Raw genomic sequence first — 12753 nt, 5'->3', positions numbered from 1 at the left:
GAAGAATAACAAGGGAAAGAGTGTATAAATTTAAGACTTGGAGGATATGTATGTGAAGAACTAGTTTTGGATTTGTGTGTTAAATCCTAGAAGATGATCTCCTAGTTATTAAGAACATCTTTTTGCACCTAGGAAGTCTAAGTAGAAGAATCCTATGATAGTTAGCCATCTTGCATGTTGGAATTTTTTTTATGGAGTTGAATGGACATATTTGGGTCTTGGTTAATTTATTTTTATATATTTAATGAATATTGTAAGCCTTTAAAGGTACTTGGTATCTAATTTCTATTGGAGGTTGACTTGTGGCTCTTCAAGTATTTAATGTAAGTGATATTTAATTTGTAGCTTACTAGGCTAAATTGTAGATTAGTTGGGTATAAATAGGGGGTATTTTGAATTCTTTGGTTATTATTCATCCATCTTGTAGAAGAGGATGTGGTAAAGGAACAAATTTTAAGAAGGGCTAGAAGCTGTGGTTTGGGAAACTAGGAGATTGCTTGGTGGGCTTACGATCACAAGATTAGATCTTTCTTGGAGGTTTCTACTAGAGTGCAGATCTAGACAATCTAGGATTTGGATGAGAGATCTTGCATAACTATTAATTGCTTTATATTTGGCCATTAGTAGGGAGGCTTTATGACCTAACACATTGCATATAATCAATTATATCTATGAATAAATTATTTTGATTTGGCTTCAAATCTTGCATTCTGTTTGAGTTTCCATTTTGTGGTTTTTAATTGGGGGTTAGGACATCTCCTTTAGGGATTCTCCTACCTTGCACTACATTAGAAAAGAAAAGGTGCTTCATAAAAGGTCAGCGATGGACTTCAGTTGTTGCTCATCCAGAATCTCAAATTACTAAAATCATGAAATCAATCAAGGAAATCAAAGAACGACAAGACGAAAGGAAGGTTTCCCTATCAGAGGTAATCAAAGTGACTCCTCAGAGGTTACACATGAGAATATATAGTGGCTCCCCAAGAAATACTCTTTTAAATACCAAATGAAAGAGAAGGTTTGAAGAAACAAGCATAAGGTAAAAGGACCCAAAGAGCAACCAATATGAACACTCAGGTTGGATGGTTCCAAATGTAAGCTTAAAACTAGAGAAAGTATCAAGCTAGATAACCCTAAAGGAAAATCTCTATGTCACATACCATTTATAATTTAGATGTACTAACAATGTTGTGCAATATGAAGCCTTGATATGAGGGCTCCTTTTTGCATTAGAAAAGGGTGTCAAGGCCCTTATAGTAGGAGTCTCCCAATTGGTAACCCAAAAAGTCAAATAAATTTATGTGTATAATGATAAAATATTGTTGGTCTATCAAAAGAGAGTTTGGGACCTAATGGAAGACTGCAACACATTGAATATCAAATCTTTCCCAAGAAACGAAAATGTGGTGGATGACACCCTTACAATATCTTCTATTGCATACAACCCATTGAAAGAAAAAAACTTAAAATATTCTCAGTGAAACTAGTGGTCACCCTATCTTACTAACTTCTAGGTCTTTCAAGATGATCAAAATTTTCTAGAATTTATTACGTGAAATTGTTTGTTCAAAGGAAAAGAAATCAATGACATGCTATATTGTAAACCTAAAGGAGATGAACTAGAAGATGAAGATGAGATCATAAATCTAAAAGCTAATATTGTTCCTAAGGGAATGGTTGAATTGGAATGTATATTTGACAAAGATGAATCAACATGGAATAAGAGAATTAACGAAAAAAAGGGGAATGGATAATATGATTCCTATAACCTAGGCATAGAGGATGATGCTAAGGTAGTCAAAATTCATAATTTTTGTAATGCCCAAGAGAGGGAAGAAATGATCAAATTAATTACACATTATAAATATGTCATAGCCTAGAGTTACAAAGAACTCAAGACATATGATCCCAACTTCATCACTTATAACATCCCTCTAAAGCCCAATGATAAACCTTTTCATCAATGACAAAGGTTAGTGAGTTCTACTATTGAGCCTTTGATAATGAGAGAAATTTAGAAGTTTCTAGATATCAAGATCACTCTCCCAATATGACTCTCAACCTAGGTCACTAATTTGGTCCTTGTAAGGAAAAATTCTAGGGAAATTCATTTTTTTATAGACTTCTAGAGCCTGAATCGAGCATCCCAAAAGGATAACTATCTAATTTCTTCACTTGCCAAAGTCTTACAAATTTTAAATGGATGCAAGATGATGTCTTTCCTAGATGGGTATTTAGGATATAACCAAGTAATGGTAGATGAGGATGACAGACTGAAAGAAAAAATTCACTACTAAATGAGGGACATTTTCCTATGGAAGAATGTCTTTTCGTTTGATCAATGCAGTAGTCAAATTTCAAAGGGCGATGGAGTAGGAATTTAAGGGGTTCATTAAAAATGCATTATTATTTATATGAATGACCTCATAATCTTTTCAAATGAAAGAAAAACCAATATTGAAGACTTAAAGAAAGTTTTCAATCGATGTCAGAAATATAGTATTTTCATTAACCCCAAAAAATTCTCTGTCGAGGTTACCAAAAATAATCTCCTAGGTCACATCACCTCTCAAGCTACTATTTGAATTGACCTTAAGAGGGTAGAACCAATCTGAAATTTCTACTAACTCATAGTCTTAAAGACCTTAAGTCCTTCTTTTGGGAAGATTAACTTTGTACGTGAATTCATTAGCAATTTTGCAGAAATTGTTCACCCACTCAACAAACTATTGAAGGAAGGAGCAACAATTGATTGGGCCCCAAAAATCAAAATGTATTTCAAAGATATCAAAGTCACCATTTATACTACCCATGTACATGTAAGTCCTAATTACAAGTTTCCTTTGAAAGTCCAATCTTTTTCTTTAGATCACTCATGTAGAGGTATCTTCACATAGAAAAAAGATAAAGAAGATGAAAGATGTGTCGCATTTATGAGTTTCTCATTAAAAAATGATAAACTAAACTATCACAGTCTAAACAAGAAATAATTCACCCTAGTAAAAGCAATGAAGAAATTTCATCACTACATACTTAGGAGTAAAGTGTATGCTATTGTACCCAATCCTATAGTCAAATCATTAGTAATGCAGAAAGGGTTAGGGGAAAGAAGAGGTAAATGGATGGCCATCCTACAAAATTTTGATTAAATGTGAGTTTGATATGATTCAACATAGAAAACTTTATAGTAAAGACTATGAAGGGATTTACTTGAAGTGTGTAAATTGAGAAGAAGCAAGATAAGTACTAAAATAATACCATGATAGATATGGCAGTGGACATGGATGAATAGAGGCTATGACCCATCAAATCCTACGATTAGGATACTTTTGGCTAACTAATTTCAAAGACATGTTTGAACATGTACATGCTTGCCACATCTAACAAACAAGTGGCAATAGGGAAAGAAACCTAGCCATGTCATTGCAACTAGTATTCAAAATTTTTCCCTTTGCTAAGTGGGGGCTAGATTTTATATGCCATGCAAACTTTCCCTCATTAATAGGACATATTTTATTCTAATAATGAAATATTATTTCATAAGATGAGCTAAAGTGGAAATCTTCAAGAATTGTACCACAAAGGTGATCACTGACTTCCTGCAAGAGCACATTGTGACCACATTTGGAATTTAATTCCTAATTGTGTGTGATAATGTGACATATTTTCCATCAATTTTCCTTAGTGGACATTAGAAAACTAAGTCATAATCAACTTGCCATCCAACTTTTATCCCTAAGAAAATGGTGTGGCCAAATCCACCAACAAGAATTTGATTACAATCATAAAATACTTTCTTATACTCAATTGAAATACACACCATGGATATATAGGTTTAGGATAAATAATGCTCTAGGAACATCCCCATATTTATTGGTTTATGGCCAAGAGTTTGTGTTTCCACTCAATCTAAAGATTCCAGTCTAGATTAGTTCTCTTATAACTAGAAGTGAATAGGAAAAAAAATCTTGAACACATTACAAAACATCAAGTTATCATAAATAAATTATTCTACAAAAGAGCCATGAACAAATCTTTCACAATCTGAGACCTTGTTCTTCTATGGAATAAGGGGAAAAATGATCAAGAAATCATAACAAGTTCCAATGATTGTGTATTGGTCCTATTAACAATTAATGCCTAGTTTATCAAACATTACCTTGAAGCCTAATACACACAAAAGAAAAAAAATTTTTGTTTTCTTTTAGTTGTATGACTACTTTAAGGTTAGTTTCATTATTTGTCTTTTCAATTTGGGGATAAGGTGTAATGAAGATATCTTCTTGATAAATAAGCAAGACCATCCTAATTGGTTTTGATTTTAGGGAAGAAGTATTTCTTTGTGAAAGAATTTAGATAACTTTATTTCATGTACCAACTTAAATATAGGTGTCACTTGAAATCATAAAGAACTTCTTTCCTTTAAATTAGAATTTAGGTTGATCACTCTTAGTACTTTTAAATTTTAAATTATTGATGATCGAGGTTGTCCTCAACTTAGTAGTGAGGGATAATTTAAAACTTACTAGTCTAGATAAAGGGTCTATTCAATGACCTATAAAGATAATTGTTTGATGTGAGACTTTCCTAAAAATATCATTCAAAGATGAACACTAGATTTATCAAACTAGAAATCAATCTAGAAAGGAACACAAATGCCTTGTCTACGCAATATAAACATTGCCAGGATAAGATTTTTTATATTATTTTCAAATCATAAAATTTTCACATATAAGATTCCAAACAATTGTGAAGGTAATCAAATATAGGGGTAGCACTTCAAAATCACTATCCTATTTTGTACAATGAAAAGAAAACTTCAAGGAAGAATCAATTGGAAACATGTGAGATCTATTAAAAAAGTTAAATAATATTACCAAAGACTCAAAGAAAAGAAACTAATAATGCGTTAAGATCCCTCAGAATGAATTCTCTCGTTTGGTTTTATAGTGATGGATAAAAATGTCTATGGGGATTTCTAATGATTTTTACATGGTCAAGAGAAGAATTTCTTCCTCAGTGCTAGACATTCATGATGGGGGACACCTTTATATGTCAAACAGAATTAGAACACTAAGCATAGACAGAGCTTGAAATTTTGAGATTATGAGTTTTTGGCTTCCTAGTACTTGAATGTTTCTTATAGCATTTGGAATTAAGTTGTCGTTGGACATGAGTTTGAAGAATACTTGTTCATAAATCATTTCTTCCCTTTTTTCAAGGCTATTGTTGTAGTCTCACAACATATGCCACATTTTGATAGTCCCAAAATGGGGAATCCCTTTATTTTAGAACCCTCTTGAAATAACTAGTTAGGTGCCTTGATTTATTTGGATCTTCTTCTGAGTCTAGATCAATACTTGGTGCTAAGTGCATAATAAATGCACTCATCCAACTAATTATGCATCCATGTGCACATACACATGCATGTACCTTTTGGTAGGCATACCTATAGAGGTGGCCATCTACAAAGGTGCATATCTGAAGGGCTCCACCTATAAATAGACCATCACCACTCCAATTTAATCACTTGTCTACCTCAAGCCTCTAGAATGCCACACCTATCTAAGCTTTACAACTTTGTAACTCTTCCAATGCAGATATACCCTCTTTAAGGTAGAAAGTAAGACATGAAGAGGAACACACATGCACATATGCACATTTGTACAACCTCATTAGGTGTACATCGTGCATATGGGGTAGTGTTTTCCAAAACATAGTTCTCTACCTCATGAAAAAAGTGTGCACTTGTAGAAGTGTGCCAAGTACGTAAACTGTTCACTTGGTATTCTTTGCATTATGCAAAAAATTTAAAGGCACACATTGTGCACCTTGTGTACATGTGTAGGTGTGCCATATGTGCTAGGTGTACACATGTGCATTTCAAACCCTATAGGGTTTTCTACCAATTTTATCTTTTTTTTTGGTTAGCTCTCTAGTAAGTCCAAGTCACAGTTTAGAGTTGTCTTTAGTTTTCATCATCCAAATTATTGATATATCTCTTTTGTGAAGATACCATAGAATTATCTCCCTCATACATAGCCACAAAGATTGCACCAAAACTAGTAGCATTAAAATAATAAGGATGACCAAGAAAATAATGATTCATGGACAAGTATTTAGAGATCCACAACACAGAACTAGGGGGCATTGAACAAAATGACTTTTTGATACTATGTAACTAACCTAAGGAGAGGTAAGCCATACTATCAACTTTTCTTAGAAGAAAATTGTTAAACACAGCTTCACATTTGGTGTTAGTTAAATCATCTATAATAATTATGACATTGGCACATCACTATGTATTAGACGACAAAGTAATACAAAGAGAGTGACTAGGAAGATTGTCTTGTTCATTTCACTGAGACCATAAAAATCAAGAAGATGCCCATAGATTGGGCAACCATACTTGGTGATAATTTGGATGATAATGTGATCTTTATAAAGAAAAATCCCCACTTCTATATGGTATCCTATGTGGTATATCTCCTAGCTGCAAGGACTAATTGTTATCTAGGACTAGTGAGAAAGGGAAGCATGCAATATGCGAATGCATGGCCTTACATAGTTTACCCTCACCTTTTAAAGAAGAAGCTCTTATTCAAGATCCTAGATTAAAAGATTGTTAATGATGGATTCATATTCTCCATAATTAGGTTCATTGAAGAGGATTATGCCCCAAAAAAGTTAGTAGAAGTAGTAATGTAAATAATGTATATTGGAGCATATTTCATCCACTTCAAGATATTAATATATATCTAGAGTGTTGGTACCTTCTTGTGCCCAAAGAAGCTCCCACAATATTTGTTAGATAGATTGTTTCTATTAGAGATAGCAAGACAACTAGCTTCTACTTATGATAGGTTAATGAAGAAACACACGTAGACATGGGTGTTGCCAATCACTATTGGGGCCTTTGAAGTCAAACAAAAACAAGATATTTCTAAATTTAATTTAGAATTGGATCAATATCCTCTTGAGGATTACGAGTGACATTGCCCATATTTTGACAGTATGAAGATGGTACAACATTTCATGGAAAAGAATTTTATGCCCAAAGTTTCACTAGAAGACCCTTGGATGAATGTCATAGAAGATTATGATGTCCACATTAGGTACTATTGTAGAATGAATCTACAACTTGCTAAAAAGGAAGTCAGCACAAAGATACCTCTGAAGGCATGGGATAATGATGCCCCTGAAGTTCTTGATCTTTCATAAAATAGGGATCAGATTTATGAGAGGAAGAGGTTCAAGTAGAGACAACCACCCAAGGATAGAAAGTCCAACTAGAGCAGGGATAGGCTTAACCAGTACAAGAAGAAGCACCAACAAAGGGTACCAAAACTAAAATGATGGTAGTAGGGGAGAAGAGGAGGAAGTTAAGGAAATAATACACTTGATTACCTGAGGTGCCAAAGACCATCCCTGAGGTAGAGGATGAGTGAGAAGGGTTGAAAATAGAATATGTCCCCTTGAGAAGAAGAACCCACTCAACCAAGCCATAGAGGAAGAAAGAAGGAATTTGACTCAAACAACACCTTTTATTTCTCAAGAGCTTGTCCATGTGGAAAACTCTAAAGAGGAACAATATAAATTGGTCAAATAAATAAAGGGAGAAGGCACTGATGCCTTTAACATCTAAAATTTTGACTTAATTTTAGTGGGGATAGGAATGGTGGAAGAATAGATATGAGATACTCCTCGAAATGAGCCAATGAGGGAAGACTGGATCAAATTGCCTCCCTTACCAAAAGGATTTTTTAGAATCCATCCTCCACCATCACAACATTTTTCATCTAGGGTCACATAGGTTGAAGAAGAATAAGTTTCCACCCCGCTCCTCTAATGATGGAGACTGAGGTTCATAGTCCAAAAGGGAGAGAATTTGTCCAGTTTCATGTTGAAGAGACATCAAAAGTAGGAAATATTATAGAGGTAAGTTAGAAAGCTTCTTCTAGCATAAGGGCTAGGTTCACAGCTCATGTGGATGCGGAAGCTCATTTTGAGGTTGAATACAAGAGGACTCTAGAGAGGAGTGATAAGGGAAAGGGACCCACACTAGAGCCCACTTCTTTGTCTCAACATATGTTACCAATAGGAATAACACCATCATGGATAGAAAAGAGGTTATGTTTAGACAAAAGAGATAGGTGGACTTGATGAAAGAAGAGGGCATTGAAGAACTAATAAAAGTGCACAAGAAGCTTAGGCAACCCAAGGGTCATATTAAGACTATGGCTTGCATAATGAAGAATAAGGACAAAGATCTTATGGCACATATTTTTATTCCACCTCCCTACATAAATATAGAAGAACTAACCCACAAGGATTACATATGAAGTAGGTAGTACTAAGAAATCCTAGAGTGGATACAACAAAAGCTATGATCACTATAGGTCTCAGGCAAGTATTTTTTCAACTTGACAAAGATGAATCAGAGATTTTCATTGTGAGAAAGGAGAGTGAGCTACTAAGAGGATAATTGAATCAAGTAGCACAACCAATGTGGGATTCATTTAGGAGCCACATTGGATAGAATAGTGGTAGGGCAACCAAAGGGGGATTCATTTTTGAATGCTTGCAAGAGGGTAGTGTCATGATTCTAAAGAAAAGGGAGTGCAAATAATAGAAGGTATTTTGAACCTTATATGTAAGATTCAAAATAATGTTGACAATTTTATTACTACTAGAAACTGATATTTTGGGTTGACAGATGAAGTGTGTTTCTTTGTCAATGATTTACAAATGCTAAATCTTAAAAGGGGTAAAGGTACCAGATGTTAATGGAGATTTATATGACAAAGGAATTGGATAAATTAGATGATTGGATTGACAAGGTATTAGAAAGAAATCTAGTAATGGAGAGGTTTTATGAGGACATCTAGGAAAAAAAGAATAAAGCTTGAGGGAAATTTTTGGAAGTAGACAAATACTATAACATCATTAGACTAGAGATGCTAGAAATAAAGGTTTGACACTTGATAATTTTTTTTTTTTTTTTAGTCCTATCACAAAGGTGCACTTTTTGTAAGGTAGGCTAAATTAAGAAGTGAATCAACAATTTTGGACATAAAATAATGTGCCAATAGTTAGCAGCCAGTTGTTACCTTTAAATATGGGAAGTGCATTTTTACTCCACTATAACTTAAAGAAGTGTCTATAAAAGGCCAAACTCACATTTTTAGAAGTCCTAGTGACTCTCAGATAATCTCTAAACTTATTTCTTCTTAAACTATTCTTCTTTTATTTTTTAAAAGTCATTTAAAGGATCATGTTCCCATTAATTGATAATCTAACAAGGATGGAGACCTACTTAATGCACCATTCAAAGAGTTAGTTTGTATATAATTAGTTTTATTTTATTGATTTTTAGTATGAGTTAGCATCAGAAGAGCTCTCAATTTAAGTAAAGAATGAGGAGAGGGTCAATTTTAAATATATAAATAATATATATTCAAGGCTAATATTTTAATGCAATAATAGATATCGTTGATGCTCTAATTCTAAGTGTAGTAAATCATGCTGGAGTGTGCTATTCTTTGTGAATTCATGTTCATAAATAGTAATAAACTATTGGTTTTATTACATTTTTACAATCATGTGATCTTTTAATTCTAGGGTTTTCCTTATGTTAACAAATTTTACTATTGTGATGAATTGGAGAAAGAATCATCATTGTTCTTGCGTAGTGTTTCATCTTGTGCGAGCACACTTTCTGTGGTTGCATAGTTTTGATGAACTGTTAAACATGTTTTGGTTTTCATTGAAGTTCTCATAGAAGATTATATCTATGAAGTTGAGGAAGTGCTTCTCCTAATTTCATTGGTTTCTTCACTAATCCTTTCGATAATTTAATTCAAAAACATGTTGTTTCTTTTTCTTATGTCCATTACAATTTACCTTTTAGTAAATTTCATTAAATCACTCGTTACACTATCTTTGTCATTTGAAGTTTTAAATACAGAGTTAAAATAGGAAATAATATAGATGAATTGATTATAAATCGCATTCATCATAAAGAAAAGATAAAAACACATATTGATCTTTGTGGTTACATTTTATCAAAATTGTACAAAATTGGTACATACCAAAAAATGCCTCCTTGTGAACATTCACATTTATCTTCAATTGAGATACCTAGCAAGTCGAAAGATAACCATCAAGAATCTTGGAGTTTGTTGGGCCTCAAAATTGAAGCCCCAATTTTGAGTACCATTGAGAAATTAAGCCCTATAAACACTTTTTGATGCATGTATATCTAGCTATTCATTCGAGGCCTGAGAGGTGTTTAATGTTTCTAACAGCTTGCATTCAGTGTGTCTATGTATTCCATGATGTTATTTTTCCATTTTGAGCAATTTCGTGGAGTCTCGTTTTGAGCAATGTCCAAATCTACATTTTTAATTAAGTGTCAAATAGTGTAAGGAGGCTATGTTTGTAATTGAATATCTTTCACCCAATAATGTTTCATGACATGCCATTTTCGAAATGTCTAGTTTACATAATAGAGAACCTTTTCCATATTTTGAGTTGTTTCAAATCCATTTGGCTAGGTTTTGAATCCCTCAAAGTTGGTCCTTTATTGTTGTCATGCTGATGTAATTTATTCTAAATTCTAGGAAGCCCTGTTTGAATTGTTATAACTTTGACCCAGTTGACCAAAATGCTAAAATTCCTTTTGTGTTGCATTCTATTGGTCAAAAGTTTGCTATTTTTCAAATTTGAGCTTATGAGAAATCTGTTTGGTCAATTTTTGAACGTGATTCCAAATACAACTTGTAACTTTTTACTAGTGTCAAGCAGTGTAGATTTGTTGGAACCCCTATTCGTGATGTCATATCTCAAAATTTGTAATAGGTGAGATCAAAAGGGTTGTACCACTATGTTGCCCTCCAAAAATATTTTATGTGCGCCAATTTGCAACTCTTGATGAATCTGTTTGCACACTTTCCTAGGTTAATTCCATTTGCAAAAATCACTTTTTTATCAATGTTTCTAGTTTGCAAATTCCGAGTAACCCACATTAACCACGTGCCATTTGCATCTTATTATTGATCATGAGCCCAAATCATAGCTTCATATTATCCTCATGATAGTGAACCAACAGCTCAATTTTCATTCTCCCAAGTGTTAGTTTCCCTAGTTTTCAAAGCCAATTCCAAACGTGTTTTATTGTTTTCTGACATGTTTTCTTCCAGGCAGTTTTGAAACGGCAATTTCAACAGTCAATATATTTTGACAGAAAATTTATTATGCGATGAGATTTGACAAGGTAGGAGTATGCGGAACAGAGAATCAGTATGTTCGATTCCAGAGTTTGATCAATTGTTTTGGTCAATTTTTAAGGCTAGTCAAAGGATCTCCTGGCACAAAGTCAACAAGCTACAGAAAGAGGTGAAAATGAGTTTTTAAAAGTTGAACGAATGACATAGATTATTTCCAGTCAAAGTCAAATGTGTAGTGGATCAGTTTGATAGTTCAGGTGTTTGAAAATGAAATTATTTTCATTAGATTTATGACACTTGAGAGGATTAATGATGTTTTAAAAGGATTGAGTATGATGACATTGATTTTATAAGGTCTTGATATATACATATCATCATGTGAAATCAAATGGATGTGTGGTCGGGAGAGGGCTCGCCAAACATTGAAATGAATGAACATACATTCTTGATCAACTAAGAAAGAACCATGGATTACTTGACTACACTTGATACAGTCTTTACCAATGATCAATTTTTGAACTGGGATTCAGAAAATAGGCTAAAGTGCAAATCATTTCAGCTAGAGCATACCTGATGAACATTACTAGGGCGATAATGTCATATCGAATATTGAAGGAGCTTGCTATGCAAAGTGTGTCGATCTTTCAAAGGAGAAAGAGCCTAACATTTGGAATGCCATTTGATTTGGAACTATATTGCAAAATGTTGTATTTGATATGCATACAAGACAGGTTGATTTCTTGGAGAAGTCCATAACTAAGAATACAAGGGCATCCTATCCTATAGAGTTCATTACAAATGCAAAGATCCCTTGTGTAGGGCCTCATCCTAAGAATGTGATTCTATTGGCATGTGATGCTTTTGGTGTTCTACCACTAGTTAGCAAGCTCACATTGGCTCAAACTATGTATCACTTTATTAGTGGTTACACTGCCTTGATAATAGGTACTGAAGAAGGAATAGTGGAGCCATGAGCAACTTTTTCAGCATATTTTGGTGCAGCATTTCTGATACTGCATCCAGCAAAATATGTAGCTATGCTCGCAGAAAAGATGGAAAAGCATGGCGCAACAAGATGGCTAGTTAACACTAGCTACTCTGGGGGTAGCTATGGAGTAGGGAAAAGAATGAAGCTTGCTTATACTCGCACTATTATTGATGCTACAAACAGTGGCAGTCTGCTCAATGTAAATTTTATGGAGACCCTTGTATTTGGTCTTCATGTTAAAAAATATTGCAGCCCCATAACATGTGTTGTTGACATGAAGGAAATCTGAAATGGAGAAGTAGCTAGTTGAAGAGGAATGACCACGTGAGCAGGTAAAAAACAAAAAACACTCACGCAGCCAAAGATAAGAGAGAAGCCAATTTCAAAGATATAGATAAGGCGTCTCAGTTTTAAAAGGGAACACCCATTTGTAGAGGGGAAAAACACCAAAGAAGAACACGCATAACAGCGGAGCAGGCTAGTAGAAAGGAAATCCCAAGGAAGGAGATCACGTTAGGGATTTGTTAGGCATGATGC

At 33.9% G+C, this 12753-nt stretch overlaps 1 pseudogene; it reads left to right on the top strand.

The window, feature by feature from the left end:
• The first annotated feature begins 11283 nt into the window (after positions 1–11283).
• LOC149550202 (phosphoenolpyruvate carboxykinase (ATP) pseudogene) lies at positions 11284–12505 on the top strand (annotated as a pseudogene).
• The last annotated feature ends 248 nt before the right edge of the window (positions 12506–12753 follow it).

Source organism: Cupressus sempervirens, chromosome 7 (assembly GCF_028749045.1).
Source record: "Cupressus sempervirens isolate cs-2001-9-10 chromosome 7, ASM2874904v1, whole genome shotgun sequence".
Taxonomy (NCBI): domain Eukaryota; kingdom Viridiplantae; phylum Streptophyta; class Pinopsida; order Cupressales; family Cupressaceae; genus Cupressus; species Cupressus sempervirens.
The sequence above is the reverse complement of the archived record's forward strand: the minus strand, read 5'-3'. Positions and strand labels throughout refer to the sequence as shown.